The 16,148-nt window shown below is 36.0% G+C and overlaps 1 pseudogene; it reads left to right on the top strand.

Annotated features, from left to right (window-relative positions):
• Positions 1 to 2,346: 2,346 nt before the first annotated feature.
• On the top strand, positions 2,347 to 2,642 carry LOC117078426 (annotated as a pseudogene).
• Positions 2,643 to 16,148: the final 13,506 nt, after the last annotated feature.

The following is a 16,148-nucleotide window of genomic DNA, read 5'->3' on the forward strand; positions in this document are numbered from 1 at the left end:
TCAAAAGTCAGGAAACAACAGGTGCTGGAGAGGATGTGGAGAAATAGGAACACTTTTACACTGTTGGTGGGATTGTAAACTAGTTCAACCATTATGGCAATTCCTCAAGGATCTAGAACTAGAGGTACCATATGACCCAGCCATCCCACTACTGGGTATATACCCAAAGGATTATAAATCATGCTGCTATAAAGACACATGCACACGTTTGTTTATTGCGGCACTATTCACAATAGCAAAGACTTGGAATCAACCCAAGTGTCCAACTGTGACAGATTGGATTAAGGAAATGTGGCACATATACACCATGGAATATTATGCAGCCATAAAAAAGGATGAGTTTGCGTCCTTTGTAGGGACATGGATGCAGCTGGAAACCATCATTCTTAGCAAACTATCACAAGAACAGTAAACCAAACACTGCATGTTCTCACTCATAGGTGGGAACTGAACAATGAGATCAGTTGGACTCGGGAAGGGGAACATCACACACCGGAGCCTATCATGGGGATCGGGGAGGGGGGAGGGATTGCATTGGGAGTTATACCTGATATAAATGATGAATTGATGTGTGCTGACGAGTTGATGGGTGCAGCACACCAACATGGCACAAGTATACACGTGTAACAAACCTGCACATTATGCACATGTACCCTAGAACTTAAAGTATAATTTAAAAAAAATTTTTTTAAAATTATAGGTCAATAACCTTGATGAATATAAATGCAAAAATTCTCAACAAAATACTATTATAGCAAACCGAATTCAACAACACACTAAAAGAGTCATCCGTCATTATCAAGTGGGATTTAACCCTGGCATCCAAAGTTGGTTCAACATTTGCAAATCAGTACATGTGATCCATCACATTAACAGAATGAAGGACAAGTTCGTATGATCATCTCTTTTGATGAAGAAAGAGCATTTGACTAAGCTCAACATCTTTTCATCATTACAAATGCTCACCAAATTAGGTGTAGAAGAAATGTACCTGAACACAGGAAGACCACATGGAAACCCACAGCTAATATTATGCTCAATGGTGGAAAATTGAAAGCCTTTCTTTTAAGATCTGAAACAAGACAAGAATTCTCACTCTGGCCACTTCTATTCATCATAGTATTGGAAGTCCTTTCCAGGGCAATTTGGCAAAAGAAAGAAATAAAAGGCATTTAAAAAAGAAAGAAGTGAAATTGTCACTACTTGCTGATGATATAATTTTATATATAGAAAACTTTACAGACTCCACCAAAAAAGCTGTTAGAACTAATAAACAAATACAATAATCCTGCAGAATACAAAATGAACACACAGAAATGAGTGGCATTTCTGCATGTCTAACAATAAACTATCCAAAAAAGATCAAGAGACCAATTTCATATTCACGTGCTACCAAAAGAATATATATAGCAATAGATTGAACCCAGGTGGTGAAAGGCTTGTACACTGAAAACTACAACACACTGATGGAAGAAATTGAGTAAGATATGAATAAATGGAAAGATATCCCATGTTTATTGAGTGGAAGAAGAAATATTGTTAAAATGTTTATACTACCACATCTACAGATGCAGTACAATCCGTATGAAAATTGCAATGTGATAAACAGAATTTTTTTAAATTATATGATCTTCTAAATAGATGCAGAGACATTATTTGATAAAATCCAGCATCTCTCATGATTAAAAACCATCAACAAAATTGGCATAGAAGAGACATACTTTTCTGGGTACGGTGGCTCACCGCCTGTAATCCCAGAACTTTGGGAGGCTGAGGCAGGTGGATCACCTGAAGTCTGTGGTCAGGAGTTCAAGAACAGCCTGGTCAACATGGTGAAATCCTGTCTCTACTAAAAATCCGAAAAAATTAAAAAAAAGCTAGGTGTGGTGGCGCACACCCATAGTCCAGCTACTCAGGAGGCTGAGGCACCAGAATCACTTGAACCTGGGAGGTGGAGGTCACAGTGAGCCAAGATCGCACCACTGCACTCCAGCCTGGGTGACAGAGTGAGGCTCTGTCTCAAAAAAAAAAAAAAAAAAAAAAAAAAAAACAACTTCAAAGTAATAAAAATCATCTATGACAAACCCACAGCCAACATCACACTGAATGGGGAAACGTTGAAAGCATTCCCCTGAGAACTGGAACATACAAGAATGCCCACGTTCACCACTTCAATTCAACATAGTACTAGAAGTCTTAGCCAGAGCAATCAGAAAAGAGATAAAAATAAAGGAAATCTAAATTGGAAAAGCGGAAGTCAAACTGTCACTGTTTGCCAATGAGATATGAATGTATATCTAGAAAATCCTGAGTTGAGTGTCCTGAGAGGTCAGATTGTTGTCAGACATGGACAATCGACATGGACATGAACATGAACAGAGTAAAATGGGACTTCCAGATTATAAACAATGGAAAATAGAAGGGACACCATTAGAAACTATCCAGAAGAAGCTGGCTGCATAAGGGCTAAGGTGTCCATGGGGCTGCAATGAAGTTGGAAATACATGGGTGGCTTTGCAAACAGTGTTTCCTTTGTTGGTGCCTTATTAAAAGCTTTCAAATGAGGATTTGCTGCATTTGTGGTAGCTGTAGGGGCTGAATATTACCTGGAGTCCCAGAATAAAAATAAGAAGCATCCCTGAAGATAATATCTGGAAGTATCTTAGTTGGTTTTTAACTCTCCAAAATAAGAGTTATTTACTGTAGCCTACTCATCTGAGTTTGTCCCTTAAAACATGTTAGTAAGATTTCATAAAGTAAAAAAAAGTTTAAAAAAAGAAAAAAAGTCCTAAAGATTCATCCAAAAAGCTCCTTATCTGATAAACAAATACAGTAAAGTCTCAGAATACAAAATCAATGTACACAGATTAGTAGCACTGTTATAACCAACAACCACGTTGAGAATCAAATCAAGAACTCAATCCCTTTTACAACAGCTGCAAAATAAATAAATAAAATATTTAGAAATATACTTAACTAAGGAAGTGAAAATCTTACAAGGAAAACTAAAAAAACACTGCTGAAAGAAATCATAGATGACACAAAATGGAAACACATCCCATGTTCATGGATAGTTAGAATCAATGTTGTGAACATGACCATACTGCCCAAAGCAATCTACAGATTCAATGTAATTCCCATCAAACTACCATCAACATTCTTTACAGAACTAGAAAAAATTTCTAAAATTCATAGGGAGCCAATAAGGAGCCTGCATAGCCAAAGCAAGACTAAGCAAAAAGAACAAACTGGAGGCATCACATTACCTGACTTAAACTACACTACAAAGCTATAGTTACCAAAGCAGCATGGTACTGGTATAAAAACAGGCACATAGACCAGTGAAATAGAACAGGGAACCCAGAAATAAAGCCATATCTAATACAGCCAACTGATCTTCAACAAAGCAAACAAAAACATAAAGTGGGGAAAGGACACTGTATTCAATAAATGGTACTAGGAAAACTGGCAAGCCACATGCAGAAGACTGAAACTGGATCCTCATCTCTCACCTTATACAAAATTAACTCAAGATGGATTAACGATGTAAATCTAAGACCTGAATCCATAAAAATGTGGGAAAATAACATCAGAAAAACCCTTCCAGGCATTAGCTTAGGCAAAGACTTCATGACCAAGAACCCAAAAGCAAATGCAACAAAAAGAAAAATAAATAAATGGGACCTAATTAAACTAAAAAGCTTGTGCATAGCAAAATAATAATAATAAATCAGCAGAATAAATAGACAATCCACAGAGTGGGAGAAGATCTTCACAATCTTTACATCTGACAAAGGACCAACATCCAGAATATACAAGGAACTCAAACAAATTAGCAAGAAATGAACCAATAATCCCATGAAAAATTGGGCAAAAGATGTGAATAGAACATTCTCGATAGAAGATACACAAACAGCCAACAAACATATGAAAAAATGCTCAACAACACTAATTATCAGGGAAATGCAAATTAAAACCACAATTAGATACTACCTTACTCCTGCAAGAATGACCATAATTAAAAAGTCAAAAAATAATAGATATTGTAATGGATGTAGTGAAAAGGGAACACTTTTACACTGCTGGTGAGAATGTAAACTAATGCAACCACTATGGAAAGTAGTATGGAGATTTCTTAAAGAACCAAAAGTAGAAATACCATTTGATCCAGCAATCCCACCACTGGCTATCTACCCAAAGGTAAAGAAGTCATCGTATGGAAAAGACACATGCACATTCATGTTTATAGCAGCCCAATTCCCAAATGCAAAAATATGGAACCAACCTAAATGACCATCAACCAATGAGTGAATAAAGAAAATGTGGTACATATACACAATGAAATACTACTCAGCCATAAAAGGAATGAAATAGTGGCCTTTGCACCAACTTGGATGGAGCTGAAGGCCATTATTCTAAGTGAAAAAACTCAGGAATAGACAACCAAATATCATATGTTCTCACTTACAAGTGAGAGCTAAGCTATGAGAATGCAAAGGCATAAGAACAATAAATATAATGGACTTTGGGGACTTGGGGGAAGGGTGGGAGGGGATAAGGGATAAAAGACTACATATTGGATATTGTGTACACTGCTCAGGTGATGAGTGCACCAAAACGTCAGAAACCACCACTAAAGAAATTATCCATGTAACCAAAAACCACTCATACCGCTAAAACTATTGAAATAAAGACAAAAATACAATGTGATTTTTCATAGATAAACAATCCTAAAATTTATATGGAACACAAAAATCAAATATCCAAAGCATCCATAAGCAAAAGAAAAAAGCTGAAGATATCACATTACCTGATTTCAAACTACACTAAAAAGCTATAGTAATAAAAACAACATGGTACCGGCAAAAGGAAAAAAAAAATAGGCACATCAACCAATGTAACAGAAATGAAGTCATGCATGTACATTCAGCTGATTTTCAATCAGGGTGCCAAGAATACGCAATGCAAAAAGAACAGTCTGTTCCATAAGTGGCATTGGGAAAAGGAGATATTCATATGCGGAAGAATGAAATTAGATTTTTATTCAACACCATATACAAAAATCAACTCAAAGTGGATTTAGGATTTAAACACAACACCAGAAACTATAAAACTACTTGAAAAATGTATGGGGGAAATAATACATGATATTTGTCTAGGCAAAGGTTTTTTTTATTTGACCCCAAAAGTAAAGGCAAGAAAAGCAAAAACAGACAATTGGGATGACATCAAACCTAAAAGAAGCAAATAACAGTGTGCAGAGACGACATACTTACAGGTAGGAAGGAAATATTTGCAAGCCATATACCAGATAAAGGGTTAATAATCAAAATATACAAGGAATTCAAACAGTTCAATAGCAAGAAAACAAAATACCCAATTTAAAAATGGGCAAGGGACCTGAATAGACATTTCTCAAAAGGAGACATACAAATGGCCAACAGATATATGAGCAAAATGCTTAATATTGCTAATCATTTAAAAATCACATTAAAACCACAATGAGCTTTCACCTCATGTCTACCGCAATGGATATTATCAAAAAGTTGAAAGACAAAAAGTATTGGTGAGAATGGGGAGAAAAGAAACCCTTGTACACTTTTGATGGGGATATAAATTTTAAAAGCTTTTATGGAAAAATTCATGGAGATTCCTCAAAAAAGTAAAAATAGAAGTACCATATAATCCAGCAATCTCACTTTTAGTATTTGCCCAAAAGGTTTGAACACGTTTTGTTGAGGTGATATCTACACAACCATGTTCATTTCAGCACTATTCACAGTGGTCAAATTATGGAATCAATGTAAGTGTCCATCAACAGGCTAATGGATAGAGAGTATGTGGAATATATAGACAATTGAATATTATTTAGTCTTTAAAATAAGAAAAATCTGTCATTTGTGACAACATGAATAAACCTGAAGAACATTATGCTAAGAGAAATAAGCCAGGCACAAAAAGACAAATACTACCTGTTCTCACTTATTTGTAAAATCTAAAATAATTGAACTTATAGAAGCAGAGAGTAGAATGGTTGTTATAGAGGCTGGAGGGTGAGGGGAGAGGGAAGATAATGGTCAAAGGGTACAAAATCTCAGACAGGAGAAATATGTTTTTGAGATCTGTTGCACAGGATGCTAAATATAGTTAATAATAGAGTATTGTACATTTTTAAATTGACAAAAGAGTAAATTTCAAATGTTCTCACTACATAAATATGTTAACTATTTGAGGTGATGGATATGTTAACTAGTTGATTTAATTATTCCACTTTCTACTCATAAAGCAAAACATCACTTTGTACCCCATAAATATATGCAATTGTAAATTGTCATTTGCAATAAGAAATTTAAAAGAAGACTATGCTAGACAGGATTTTTAATGTTAGTCCCATTTTAGAAATGACAAAAGGAGGTAACACACAGTAGCTAGATGGCAGATAAGAAGCCTAAAGCACATCGACATGTTTTCAGGGTTTTCAAAGGTTATCTCCTCTAAGAAGCAGTTCCCAGTTCCCACAGCCTCCCAATGTAATACCAAACAGCACATTTGTGCGCACCTCTCTTAGCTTACTTCTGGTTTATTCTTAGGGTTTCTATTTAGATTCAGAGTGTATATGTGTAGGTTTTTCCCGGGCATATTAGGTGATGGTGAGGTTTGGGATGCAGAATTTTCTGTCACCCAAGTACTGAGCATAGTAACCAACAGTTTTTCAACCCTTGCCCCCTGTCCTCCCTCCCACCTCTACTAGTCCCCAGTGTCTATGGTTCCCATCTTTATGTCCATGAGTACCCAATGTTTAGCTCCCACTTACAAGTGAGAGCCTGAAGTATTCGATTTTCTGTTTTTGTGTTAATTCACTTGTGATAATGTCCTCCAGCTGCATCCTTGTTGCTGCAAAGGACATGATTTTATTATTTTTTATGGCTGCATAGTAATCCACGGTGTATTTGTGCCACATTTTCTTTATGCAATCCACCATTTTTGGGCACCTAAGTTGATTCAATGTCTTTGCAATGGTGAATAGTGCTGCAATGAACATGTGAGTGCATGTGTCTTTTTGGTAGGATGATCTATTTTCTTTTGGATATATACTCAGTAATAAGATTCCTGGGTCAAATGGTAGTTCTAAGTTCTTTGGGAAATCTCCAAACTATTTTCTACACTGGCTGAGTTAATTTATGTTCCCACAAACATTGTATAAGCATTCCCTTTCTCCACAGCCTCCACAGCATCTATTATTGTTTGACTTTTATATAATAGCCATTCTGACTAGCGTAAGGTGGTATCTTATTGACGTTTTGATTTGCATTTCTCTGGTGATTAGTGGTGTGGAACATTTTTTCATACATTTATTGGGTGTTTGTACGTCTTTTTCGAGGAGTGTCGGTTCATGTCCTTTGCTTGTTTTTTAATGGGGCTCTTTGTTTCTTGTTTGTTGAGTTGTTCCTTACAGATTTTGGGTATGAAGCCTTTGTTAGATGCATAGTTTGTGAATATTTTCTCCCATTCTGTAGGGTGTCAACTTACTCTGTTGCTAGTTTCTTTTGCTGTGCAGAAGCCCTTTACTTTAATTAGTTTCTATTTGTCAATTTATTATTTTGTTGCAATTGCTTTTGAGGACTTAGTCATAAATTCTTTCCCAAAGCCAATGTCCAGAATGGTGTTTCCTAGGTTTTCTTCTATGGTTCTTATAGTTTGAGGTCGTACATTTAAAACTGTAATCCACCTTGAGTTAATTTTTTATATGGCGACTGGTAGGGGTTCAGTTTTATTCTTCTGAATATGGCTAGCCAAATATCCCAGCACCGTTTATTAAAAAACTGTCCTTTCCCTATCCTTATTTTTGTTGACTTTGTTGAAGATAAAATATCTAGCGGCAGCTTGATTTCCAGGTTCTCTCTTCTGTTCCGTTGGTCTATTTTTATCTGTCCTTCTCTGGTTTTATACCAGTAGTATGTTGTTTTGATTATAGTAGTCTTATAATATAGTTTGAAGTCGGATGATGAGTTGCCTCAAGCTTTTTCCTATTTTCTTAGGATTGCTTTAGCTATTTAGGCTGTTTTTCTGTCCTATATGAATTTTGAAACAGTTTTTCTAGTTCTGCAAATAATGATGTTGGTAGTTTGATAGGAATAGCATTGCATTGGTAGCTTTCTTTGGGCAGTATGGCCATTTTAACTATATTGATTATTCTAATTCATGAGCATGGATTTTTTTTTTTATTTGCTTGTGTAATCTATGATTTCTTTCAGCAGTGTTTGTAGTTCTTGTAGAGATTATTCTCCTCCTTGGTTAGATGTATTCCTAGGTATTTTTTATGGCTATTGTAAATGGGATTACATTTTTGATGTGATCCTTAGCTTAAACATTATGGATGTATAGAAATGCTACTAATTTTTATACATTGATTTCGTATCCTGAAACTTTACTGAAGTGGTTTATCAGTTCCAGGAGCCTTGTGCTGGAGTATTTAGGGTTTCCTAGGTATGGAATCTATATATTTCTATAGTATTTATTCACTCTCCATTGCCCCAAACTTCAGAATCAATTTCTCTTTTGTCCACTTCTTACCTTGTCAATCATTCCATGGAGTCATTCATTAGTGGTAGGCATTGAGAATGCAAAAATAAATAAGATATGGGACATGCCCTATGTTATCTTCCTATCAGCTCCCTCCAGCCCCTACTGACTTTTTGCTATATCTGCCACAGACAAAATGCCCAAGTTCTTTATAGTATTTAAATTTTCTAATCCCTCTGTTTTGAATGCTGTTTCACCTCACACCCATATCTACATTGCTTACTTTTTCATATCTGTATAGAGTAAGTATGTCTTCAGATGAAATGCTGCAATGTCACCTTACTACTGAGGCCTTCCTCTACCTTCCTATAGAAGCAGCACATGCCCTTCCTCTTCTTTATATTACATATAAAATTATATCTACTTATAGATACAAATATAGATATATCTACACATACATACTACTTTGTATTAGTCTGTCTAAATTATAATGTGGTCATGAGGGCATAAATTTTTGTGTCTTTTATTCACTGTCTTTCCATCCCCAGGAACAGTGTCTGAAAAGGGAACTGAATAAATATTTGTTGAACAAAGGAATAATTACATTTCCCTGTCTATCTGTGCAGCTAGACTGTGAATTTCTCAAAACAGAAAGAGCATGTCTGTCTTCACTATTATATCTACAGTGCTTTGCAGGGGACCTAAGACACGCTTGGTGCTCAGTTGAGATTGGTAGAGCAGAAATGGGCAGCCTTTCATATTCCTCTATATCGAGCTGCAGTATAACCCTGAATTGTTTCTTCTGACAACCTCAAATTTACCCCTCCTCCTTCAACTCCCCACTGAGCCTCATTATTCTTATGGTGTTCATTATCCTTACCTAGTAACTTTTCTAACACTAATCCAGAATGAATATAGCTTTATTCTCTGATGACTTAGTTTACTGAGGGTCTTTTGTATCTGCCAAGTATTCTGCACCTCATGAGATATTTGTTGATTAAGTTACAAGAGAGGAGCAATAACTTCATATATGTGAACATCAGCACACTACAGTGTCTTGAAATGCTATTTGGAGCAATACAATTTTAAACTAGAAAGACATAAAAAATACCTTCTAAATATAAAGCTAGCTAAATGAATTCCCCAATCAAGATTTTGCAAGTAATTACAGAATTGGATACATTCTGTATTTGAGTTAATAGACTTCCTTTTTTAGGGCATAGCATTCTTAATATCCACATCATGCTTTCTATGTGTTCTTTATGCTGCCTAACACAGTTTGAATGCTCAAAAAATAACAATCAAATTAAAGCCATGGCAACCCTAAAATTAGTAAGTCAGTAAAGTGGTGCTTGGCTCTTTCTCTTTCACAGGCAGGTGCCTGCCAAAAAACTTGCATAACAAATGCAGTATAACCCGAGTCATTGGTATTTGGTCCATTTTCTTACAAGAAAAACATTTACAATCTCTAAATAGTGGAAGGAAGGATACACGGAAAAACAATAACAAAATTATTGGAGTTTTGCTCACAATGACAAAGTAATAAATCAGAATTACGACAAGCCACTGACCTTTAAATATTCTTGAAAACAGATTGCAGGAAACACCCTGACTTAGGAGAGGACGAGAAGGACCATCAAATGGCTCCTTTTCACTGGTGGCTTTCTCTTTCCTCATTGGCCTGTCTGCCACAGCAGCTGCCAGTACAATGGAACAATAAGATTTGGATAAGGACAAGCACCACTCTACCCATACCCTGTCTTTGCTAATGAGTAGGTATTGTTGGCTAACAACAAAAGGGCATCTTAGTTATGCCTTTGTGTTCTTGTGATTTGCTATAAACCAATTTATAATTGCACAAACACTCTAATACACACAGATAAACTTACTAATGTTTCATAATCTATTTCAAAGGATGGATTTCACACTTCTCAGCTGAGACTTCTGTGGTCCTTGTGAAGTCCTGAGAAGAGAGTGCACTTTAATAAAAATATGTTCCACATCATTGTTTTAAATAATATTTTAATCCTCACAATGTCTCTCTGAGATAAATGGATAATGATATCCTCATTGAAAATGATAAAATTAAGAATCAGATTGTCACGTACACTGGGTTATGCAATCCTCCATTATTCAAGTAATGATTCAAAATCCAATAGATCTGACTTCAAAACCTATCATCTTTCCAGAATAGCATGGTAACTTCAAGTACTATAAAACAGTATCTGAACTGAAGGTCCATTAAATGGTTGCAGTAATTGTCCTGATGTTCTATTTGAATAGAATAAAAGGACTACATCTGTTTGGGTATGAGACGCTTTATGTTTTCATACACATTATTCCATATAATTCCCTGTCTGCTTAGTCACAATGATGGGCCTAAGGGAATAAATGTGTTTACTGCCACTATCATCTCAGAATCACTAGAATCACTTTATGTGAATGGAGTGAGAAGTCCTGTTCGTGGACCTATATTTCCTGAATATTTTCCCACTCAGCCAGCTTCGCCAAACATCTGTTGCCTATTCTTTGAACAATTCACTAAATATCAGAAATAACAATATCACTGTGCATTATCACTGCTATATTAAGGATAAAGCAACCAGACACTTGATAGAGTTAGGTAACTTATTCATGGTCACACAAGAGGCAGAGCCAAATATTAAATTTCAGTCTTCCAAGATCTGTGTTTTGCCGTGACATCTTTGTTTTGCTATTGATCTTCATGTAGGTGTATACATGTGTGCATTGGCACACCTGTTTCTTCTCCTTAGTTAGACTGTAAGCTATTAAATGGTAGGGATTGTTTTTTGTATTTATTTATATGTTATATTATACCTTGTTAAATTGTACCTTGTACATGATAATCAAGAAATGGGAATATGGCCGGGCGCGGTGGCTCAAGCCTGTAATCCCAGCACTTTGGGAGGCCGAGACGGGCGGATCATGAGGTCAGGAGATTGAGACCATCCTGGCTAACACGGTGAAACCCCGTCTCTACTAAAAAATACAAAAAACTAGCCGGGCGTGGTGGCGGGCGCCTGTAGTCCCAGCTACTCAGGAGGCTGAGGCAGGAGAATGGCGTGAACCTGGGAGGCGGAGCTTGCAGTGAGCTGAGATCCGGCCACTGCACTCCAGCCTGGGCGACAGAGCAAGACTCCGCCTCAAAAAAAAAAAAAAAAAAAAGAAATGGGAATATATCTTTATTGGTAGTACAAAAATGATTTAATAGAAATGCCAAATAAAAACTGATTTCTACTAGTAGATGGAAAAATGACAGAAGCTACTCAAAATAATACAAATAGTTTCAACATACTCTGGTATTTAAGATAGTAATCAATACAAAACGCCACCAAAAAGATTTATTTTTGAGAAACTGGTATGATAACATCAATAGTAAACTTACATAGAACTCTAAATTAACCATTTAATCTTAAGCTATAGCTCAATATAACTAAAGCATATTATATGTGAAAGAAATATGTAGCCAAATAAACTGATGGCAGGGCCTTGGTTTGTGCAATACCTACATAAGCTATCAAAAGAATATGTGCAAAATGACCTATTTTATTTTTCTATCCTGTGCAATTGCTCCTTATTACTACAAGGCAGAAGAACTTTTCATGATCCATCAGTAATTCATTCTAATACATTTATATCATCATTTATTTTTCAAAATTTTATGCAAATCTATGTGTAATACTATAAAATTAATCCTAAGTAAGAAATAAGGAAATTGTTTAAGTAGATGCCTGGGGAGGCAGGCTGAATGAGAAAATATTGAGATAATAGAAGTCCATGAAGAGGACACATTGAGTGATTCTCTATATTCTGTGGTGATAGAGGCAGAAAACACATTTCCTTAGGTGCATCATTCATTCATGAACAGAATGAAATAAAATACTAATAATTTAATTCTATCAGAAATTTTTTGCTCTTTAGGCAGGCTTAACATTACCATTTTTTTCTTAATCCTAACTAAAACATAGACCCAACTTTGAGTATGGAGCACAATATCGATTGCAATTCCTAAGACAACTGCCATCATATGTTAATTTTCACTTTTATTTTAGGTTCAGGGATGTATGTGCAAGTGTGTTATACAGGTAAATGGCATGTTGCAGGGGTTCGGTGTATAAATTATTTCATCATCCAGGCAATCAGCATAGTACCCCACAGGGAGTTTTTTATATCCTTACCCTCTTCCCACCTTCCACTCCAAAGTAGGTCTCAGTATCTGTTGTTGCCTTGTTTGTGTCCATAGGTATTCAATGTTTAGCTCCCACTTATTAGTGAAAACATGCAGTATTTGATCGTCTTCTCCTGTGTTTATTTGCTTAAGATAAGGCCTCCAGCTCCATCCATGTTGCTGCAAAGGACATAATATCATTATATTCTTTGGCTGCATAGTACTCCATAGTGTATAGGTACCACATTTTTTTATCCAGTCCACTGTTGATGGCCACATAGGTTGATTCCATGTGCTTGCTATTATGAATGGTTCTGCAAAGAACATTTATGTGCACATGCCTTTATAATAAAATGATTTATATTCCTTTGGGTATATACCCAGTAATGAGATTGCTGGATCAAATGGTATTTCTGTCTTGAGGTCTTTGAGGAATAGCCACACCGCTTTCCACAATGGGTGGACTAAATTACATTTCCACAAACAGTGTGTAAGTGTTCCCTTTTCTTCTGAACCTCACCAGCACATGTTATTTATTGGCTTTTTAATAATACCCATTATGGCTGATGTGAGATGATATCTCATTGTGGTTTTGATTTGCATTTCTTGTAATGATCAGTGATGTTGAGTTTTATTTAATATGCCTGTTGGCTGCATGAATGTTTTCTTTTGAAAAGTATCTGTTCATGTCCTTTGCCCACTTTTTAATGAGATTGCTTGTTTCTTTCTTTTTCTTGCCTGATTGTTCTGGCGAGGACTTCAAATATTACATTGAATAGGAGTGGTAAGAGAGGGCATCCTTGTTTGTCTCGTTCCAGTTCTCAAGGGGAATGCTTCCAGCTTTTGCCGTTCAGTATGATCTTGGCTGTGGATTTGCCATAGATGGCTCTTACTACTTTTGGGTATATTCCTTCAACATTTCCTTTATTGAGAGTTTGTAACATGAAGTGGTGTTGAATTTTATTAAAAGTCTTTTCTGCATCTATTGAGATTATTATTTGGTTTTTGCTTTCAGTTCTGTTTATGTGATGAATCACATCTATTGATTTGCATATGTTGAACTAACCTTGCATCCTAGATATAAAGCTGGTTTGATTGTGATGGGTTAGCTTTTTGATGTACTACTGGATATGGTTTGCCAATATTTTGCTGAGGATTTGTGCATTTATATCCATCAAGGATATGGCCATTTTGCTGAGGATTTGTGCATTTATATCCATCAAGGATATGGCCTGAATTTTATTTTTTTTTATTGTGTCTCTGCCATGTTTTGGTATCAGAATGATGCTAACCTCATAGAATGAGTTAGGGAGGAGTCTCTCCTCCAATTTTTTTGGAATAGTTTCAGTAGAAATGACACGAGGTCTTCTTTGTATATCTAGTAGAATCTGGCTGTGTATCTCTCTTGTCCTGGGCTTTTTTTTCAGTTGGTAGGATATTTATTACTGACTCAATTTTCAAGCTTGTTTTTGGTCAGTTCAGGGATTCAATTTCTTCCTGGCTCAGTCTTTTGAGGGTGTATTCGTCCCGGAATTTATCTAGTCCTTTTAGATTTTTTAGTTTCTGTGCATGGAGGTTTTCATAATATTCTATAGTGGTTGTTTGTATTTTTATGGGGTCAGTGTTAGTATTCCCTTTGTTATTTGTGTTTTTATTTATTCAGATATTTTCTGTTTTCTTCTTTATTATTCTAGCTAGCAGTCTATTTTATTAATTTTTCAAAAAACCAACTGCTAAATTTGTTGATCTTTTGAATGGTTCTTCATGTCTCAATCTCCTTCAGTTCAGCTCTGATTTTTGGTTATTTCTTATCTTCTGCTAGTTTGGGGTTGGTTTTCTATTGCTTCTCTTTTCCGTCTAGTTGGGATGTTAGGTTTTTAATTTGAGATATTTCTAACTTTTTGATTTTGGCAAATAGTGCTATAATGTTTCTTCTTAACACTGTGTTAGCTGTGTCCTAGAGATTCTGAATATTGTACCTTTGTCCTTTTTAGCTTCAAATAACTTTTTGATTTCTCCCTTAATTTCATTATTTACCCAGAAGTCATTCAGGAGCAGGTTATTCAATTTCCATGGAATTGTATTATTTTGAGTGAATTTCTTAGTATTATTTCTTATTTGATTGCACTGTGGTCTGAGAGAGTGATTGTTATGTTTTCAATTCTTTTGCATTTGCTGAGGAGTGTTTTATATCTGAATCTGTGGTCAGTTTTAGAGGATGTGCCCTGTGCAGATGAGAAGAATGTATATTCTGTTGTTTTGGGGTGGAGAGTTCTGTAGATGTCTGTCAACTCCATTTAAGCCCGTGTTGAGTTCAGGTCCTGAATGTCTTTGTTAATTTTTTGCCTTGATGTTCTGTCTAATATTGTCTGTCGGTAGAGTGTTTAAGTCTCCAGTGTTTTATTGGATGGGAGTCTAAGTCTCTCTGAAGGTGTCTAAGAGCTTGTTTTATGAATCTGTGTGCTCTTCTTTTGGGTGCCTATATATTTAGGATAGTTAGGTCTTCCTGTTGAATTGAAGCCTTTATTATTATGTAATGCCTTTCTTTCTTTTTTTGATCTTTGGTGGTTTAATGTCTATTTTGTCTGAAATGAGGTTTCCAACCTCTGCTTTTTTTTTCTGCTTTCCATTTGCTTTGCATATTTTTGTCCATCCCTTTATTTTGAGCATATGGGCATCACTGCATGTGAGATGGGTCTCTTAAAGACAGCATACCAATGGGACTTGTTTTTTGTTTGTTTGTTTGTTTGTTTGATTTTGGGTTTTTTTTTTTTTTTTTAATCTATCTTGCCACTCTGTGCCTTTTACTTGGAACATTTAGCTTGTTTACATTCAAGGTTAGCATTGATATGTGTGGATTTGATCCTGTCAGCATGATATTAGCTGATTATTATGCAGACTTGTTTGTGTGGTTGCTTTATGGTGTCACTCTGTGTACTTAAGTGTGTTTTTGGAATGGCTGGTAACAGTCCTTCCTTTCCACATTTAGTGCTCCCTTCAGGAGCTCTAGTGACAGATCTAGTGGCAACAAATTCACTCAGCATTTGCTGATCCAAAAAGGATCTTATTTCGTCTTTGCTTATGAAGCCTCGTTTGGCCAGATACAAAATTCTGGATTGGAGTTTCTTTTCTTTTAGAATGTTGAGTATTGGCCCCAACCTTTTCTGATTTGTAGGCTTTCTGCTGAGAGGTCCACTGTTAGTTTCATGGGTTTCCCTTTGCTGGGGACCTGGCCTTTCTCTCTAGCTGCCTTAAACGTGTTTTGTTTGATTTTGACCTTGGCAAATCTGTGCAAGAACTCTGACAGTCTTCCTGGTCTCCGTGTGGCAGCTGTACCACTTGGCTGTGTCCAGGCAGCTACCTTTGAATCCTCAACTGACTATTCTTATTTTGTTGACAAAACTTGCGTAGGTCTCAGGCCTATAGACTAATGTAG

This window comes from Trachypithecus francoisi, unplaced genomic scaffold, assembly GCF_009764315.1.
Source record: "Trachypithecus francoisi isolate TF-2019V2 unplaced genomic scaffold, Tfra_2.0 Lachesis_group6, whole genome shotgun sequence".
In the NCBI taxonomy this organism is placed as follows: domain Eukaryota; kingdom Metazoa; phylum Chordata; class Mammalia; order Primates; family Cercopithecidae; genus Trachypithecus; species Trachypithecus francoisi.